This window comes from Podarcis vaucheri, assembly GCF_965113315.1.
Source record: "Podarcis vaucheri genome assembly, chromosome: 8".
Lineage (NCBI taxonomy): Eukaryota > Metazoa > Chordata > Lepidosauria > Squamata > Lacertidae > Podarcis > Podarcis vaucheri.
In genome coordinates, this window is record NC_138766.1 from 30623552 (window position 1) to 30629094 (window position 5543).

Genomic DNA, 5543 nt, shown 5'->3' on the forward strand with positions numbered 1-5543 from the left:
CAAAGCAGTCACGTGGGTTGGGTACTATTATTATTATTATTATTATTATTATTATTAGGCAACCCCCCAATTATATGGTAGTTGATAGTAGCATTGTACCAAGTGGCTTCCATTACTGAGCTATGTGGTCCTCTCTCTTTCCTTTTTTGTTGTTTCCATGTTGCAAACAGCTTGAAAAGATTCTGCTGTGGAATTGTTGAGTCATTGGAAACAATTGTTGTGACTGGCAGTCTCATCTGATAGCTTCCTTGAAGTTGGCTTCGGGTCAAGCAAAAGCACGCCGGCCGCAAAACCACATGTGCCTGATGCCGTATGAAGGGAATCAACGAGTCTTCCCAGTTCTAACTAGGTGCAATCATTTTATTGCTTCATAAACTCACTACTTGGTGTTTAGCAAAGAGAGCACCAACTCTGTAATTACTTTGGTTCGTGTCGAGTCTATTCGATGGGATCCTGTTTTTCCGTTTCTGTGGTTGGTTACAAGCCATGGCGTAAAGGTAAAGCGTTTTTGCTCTTCATCTTCGGTGCTGCTTTAACCTGCTCTTTGTGAAGTTGTATAGGAGCGTCTAAGACAATCTTGCTTTACAGGATCTGTGTAGAACTGAACTTTAAAAGAGGCTTCCACTCCTGAGCTTTAAAAAGAGACATATATCTGATCCTACACGCAGATGTACATCATGTTCCTCATAGGTATGTGCACATCTTGTACTCGGGTATTACGCAATTCTTTTTATTTGTGTTTCCTTGGCTTTATTTATGGATTCCGATGTTCTGCTAACTTATCTTGCATTTCACTCATGGCGGGGAAAATGTCGACAAGAAGCACGTGCATCAGGGAAGGGGTGAGGGAGTTGAGTGACACAGGTGAGATAGCCGTGAGAGAAAGATGGGTGACAGAGTCGGAGAGACGTGAAAAAGCACTGTGTGTGAGAGAGGGAAGCTGGCAAGGGAAGATGGGAGAGGTGGTGAAGTGACAGACAAGCACACCAAACAGAAAGAGATTAGTTACAGACAGATGTGACAGACAGACGTGCCCACAGATAGAGACTAGTGACGCCACTGCAATTACCTGGTTTTGATTGCAAAATTGTCCAGCCTTTTTAACACTGTGCTATGCTTTGCTCCAAAAATGAGCACCATATACCCTGAAAAATTATTCTCTGTTCTGGATCTTAAACGGGGATGGCGGAACTCGTCACCCTCCCTTCCTGGTGCTGCAGTGCCAGGCTCCCAGACCATGGGAAACAAAATTTTCCTAGGGCACCTGAGCTCTGGAAATGATATGCCCTGGGGGGTTTTTTGCACTTGGAATTCCTACTTGGCAGCAACTGGGGAATGAAAAATGGACCTGATTTCTGATCAGGGTCACTTTCCTATGTGTTTATTCCGAATGAATGAACCTCTTTAATGATCTCTTCCTCATCTGGGATTATCTCCTCCTTATTTTCATACTTAGCTTGCTCTGGCAATTTACTATTGCACTTACTATTGCCGTCATGCCCATTTCACAGATGGGGAAAACGGAGGCTCAGTTGCCACCTTATCCAAGACAATTTAAGAAGCCCGTAGCTTGGATGGGGTTGAAGTGCAGTATTCTGCCCCCTGGATCTGAGTACCGTCCACTTCAAGCACACGATCACGTTTTTCTTAAAGGTCTGACACCCAGTATTAGAGGCTCACAACAAAGTGAGAGATCTGCACCTGCATTTTTCTGCATTAATCTGTAGGTTAAAAAACCATATGAAAATTCATATTTAAATTCATATTTATATAGCCACAAATATTTCAACGCATTTCTAATTTTTTTTTATCCTGACATATACACATGTATGCATACTGGTAACGATAGAATCACCACATCCAGAGACATTTGCAGTCCAAAGGGAACCAGTGTGGTATTGTGTGCTAGAAAAAGATGGGAGAGAAAGAAAGACTGAGCATATATTGGGTCTGTTGCTGGCAGATGGGAGAGGAGAAGGGATGTGTGCATTAGCATTTACCTGCCATATAATTGGCGACAGGCCTCTAGGGCTTATAATGTTGTGTTAATGATTGTAATGATAAACTATTAACATGATGCTTGAAAGTGTTCCCAAAGAATACCTGCATCCAGTATCAGACCCTCCAAGTGTCCCTATTTTCCAGGGATGTCCCTGGTTTAGGTAAGCCATTCCACTTTCTGATGTGATCCTGTAATGTCCCACTTTTCATTGGAGAAATGTTGGAGGGTATGGAGTTATTTGACCCCAGAGCTATCTGAACACAATCCTGTATAGGGAATTCTTTTTAAATTAATGTTTAATGTTTTGTTATGTTTTTATACATGTTAGGAGCTGCGCAGAGTGGCTGGGGCAACCCAGTAAGATGTGTGGGGTATAAATAGCAAAAATATCATTATAGAATGGGACGTTCATCGGACAAATGTTGGAGGGTATTGTATGCTGTGTTACAAGGGTACAAGGGCCCAGTGGCGTAGTGTGGGGGATGCAGGGGGGGCCGGCCGCACCGGGCGCAACATCTGGGGGTTAGGGTTAGGGGGCGCAAATCCACGGGTTAGGAGGTGCAAATTACTTGCCTTGCCCCGGGTGCTGACAACCCACGCTACGCCACTGCAAGGGCCTCATTCTTATGAGGCCAAATCTCTGAGGACCAAGTGAGCAGGTCCAAATTATATTCATGAAGTTGGGGCTTTTTTGAACAGCAGCAATGCACACACAAACACACACACACACACACAGAGAGAGAGAGAGAGAGAGAGAGAGAGAGAGAGAGAGAGAGAATGAATGAAGGTATCTGCAAATGCCTAGTTTACAGTGGTGGCCCGCAAGACGAATGCCTTGCAAGATGAAAAACTCGCTAGACGAAAGGGTTTTCCGTTTTTGCGTTGCTAGATGAATTTCCCTATGGCCTTGCTTCGCAAGATGAAAACATCTTGCGCTTTTTTCTTAAAGCCGCTTGAAGAGGCGCAGTTGCGACAGACCGTGCTTCGCAAGATGAAAAACATCGCAAGACAAAAAGACTCGCGGAAGGAATTCTTTTTGTCTTGCGAGGCACCACTGTACATGCAAACTTTTGTTGTCATGCAACTGCTTTGATTCATTCTCTGCAGTAAAAAACTCTGGAATTATAACATCATATTGGACTGCTATAGAGATGGATCCAATTGCAACCTGAATCTCTCTTGTGAGGATCAGCAATATTTGAGCAAGAAGACCGTTCCTGCTAATTTTGCTCCTCTACTGTTCTATACCACCGGGATAGAAAGCATATTATGCCTGACTTCTTCGGTAGTTCTCTTCTCCGGTAATACTCATTTCTTGCAGTGTAAGACAAGATGCTAAATTTATATCATTTGTCTCCAGCTAGTGGGTCATGACCTACAAGGAGGTCACGTCACATCCTGGCCTGAGATGTGCTGCATTAGCAGTGCTATAACTGCTTTGAAAGGGAAAAGATGGGGTGTTTTTTTTAAGGAAAGAAAAGGAAAGAGGAGGGGCATCAGGCAGGCACAGATAGAGACTGAGGACAAAAAGGAACACACACAATCAAAATAAACCAAAGTGGATTCCATGGTTGCAGAATGGATTAAAGCAAGGTATCCCAGGGCTCAGCTAGACTGATAAAAAAAGGCGATTTATATGCGTTGTATGTGTGATATAACATTGTGCCCCACCGGATGGCGATGTGGAGTCCCGTTTTTCTCTACCTGTTTTCCCTATATAAATTTACAATACTTTAAAATGAAACGTTTCTTTGATGTGTCTAGATCCAGGCCCAGACTTCCTCTGAGGGATTTTCCAGTTGGCATGGCTAGTGCTCCTATCAAGTGCCTGGTCTTGTTACAGAATGGTAAGATGGGAAGGACCACTGATGTGATTGCTTCGAGATGGCTCTCCAGTGCAGAGGAGACTGATGTGGTCCTCTGTGTTCCCAGGAGCGACTGACAATGAAGCCAGCTAGTGTGCAAGTGGTACAAGGTAATAAATACACTACCCCGTGGCAGGGATAGTAATGATAATAATATAATAATAATAATTTCTTATTTATACCCCGCCCATCTGGCTGGGCTTCCCCAGCCACTCTGGGCAGCTTCCAACTGAATATTAAAAACAATACAGCATCAGACATTAAAAACTTCCCTAAACAGGGTCGCCATCAGTTGTCTTTTAAAAGCAAAATAGTTGTTTATTGCCTTGACATATTCTGGGAGGGTGTTCCACAGGGCAGGCACCACTACTGAGAAGGCCCTCTGCCTGGTTCCCTGTAACCTCACTTCTCGCAGCGAGGGAACAGCCAGAAGGTCCTCAGAGCTGGATCTCAGTGTCTGGGCTGGATGATGGGGTGGAGACGCTCCTTCAGGTATACATAAGTAAGCTTATGTCTTTGCCACTTTTGTAGCTGTCCAGAAGAGCTCTTCAGAGTGGTCAAGGGTCACAGCCAGGAGTATCAACACCCTCTGAGGCCCACTGTGAAAAAATTGTCTTTGGAGGATAAAGTCACTTTTTTCACTCTTAATTTGTTGTCACAGTTGGCTCAGTTTCAGCTGAGGCATCCAGAGCTCCATCTGGCCATGTTGTTTGGAGTGAGTCTTATTTATTGAGGGCTGGGGGTGTACAGTAGATGAAGTGCTTAAATGAGTGTGGACAGCTGCTTGCTTTCTCAACCCTTAGCCGGTTTGAATCTTAAAGCTAGTTGAAAAAGAGATGGAAAGAAGATGAAGTCCCTACCAGAGAAGAATGAAAGGTTAAGCTGATGGACTGTGCTGAAATGGCAAAGCTGACTGGAAAACTTGGGAACCAAGAAGACAAAAACTTTGAAAAAATAATGGGAAAATTTGTAAGTTATTTAGGAGACCACTGAAAGCAGATGGGAACATTAGCAGGGTTTTACTCTCACTTGTAATGTAACAAATAGCATGGATAATATAGATTATGGAATAATATGCAGTTATAAATGTTGAGAATAAGAACCATGGAGGGAGTGGGGAGAAGTTGTGAGATTCAGAGGAATCTCTATATATGGATATGCATTTGGTTTGTCATAATTTTGTATTTGTAAAATCAAATAAAAATATATTTTTTTTTTTTTAAAAAAAAAATAAAGCTGGTTGAAAAATGTTGATTGGTGAGTCCAGGGAGTTGGTAAATGCCTCACTGTGGGAAGAAGTTGCTTCTCTTGGCTTGAAAGAGAGAGAAGTGCACAACCTCCAATGGAGTATCCTGTGAGGAGAAGAGCTGCCCGGAGTGTAATTTGGAAAAGGGAAAGACTGGCTAGAGAAATAAGTACGCATTCTGCCCTTCCCTGACTGTACTCCTGCTGTAATGCAATGAGTAGTATAATTCCATACATTATGCCACTCCATGCATGATCCTATCTAGCAAAGTGCTATTTTATGGGAAATAGACAAGCCTGGGCCTATCATTAACCTGAGGTTTCTTAAAACATATTTTGGCAATGAAGTGGATTAATGAAACACACAGCATGTGGGTGAGGCTTCAAATTGTTCTCATGTCTCCTCTTTGTCTTAGTGAAGACTGAAAATT

General features: G+C 43.0%; 1 long non-coding RNA gene across 1 annotated transcript; it reads left to right on the plus strand.

The window, feature by feature from the left end:
* The first annotated feature begins 221 nt into the window (after positions 1-221).
* LOC309538836 lies at positions 222-5119 on the plus strand. The gene is made up of 4 exons (XR_014222368.1): positions 222-497; positions 589-690; positions 3767-3977; positions 4399-5119. It is a non-coding gene; the product is annotated as an uncharacterized lncRNA (long non-coding RNA).
* Positions 5120-5543: the final 424 nt, after the last annotated feature.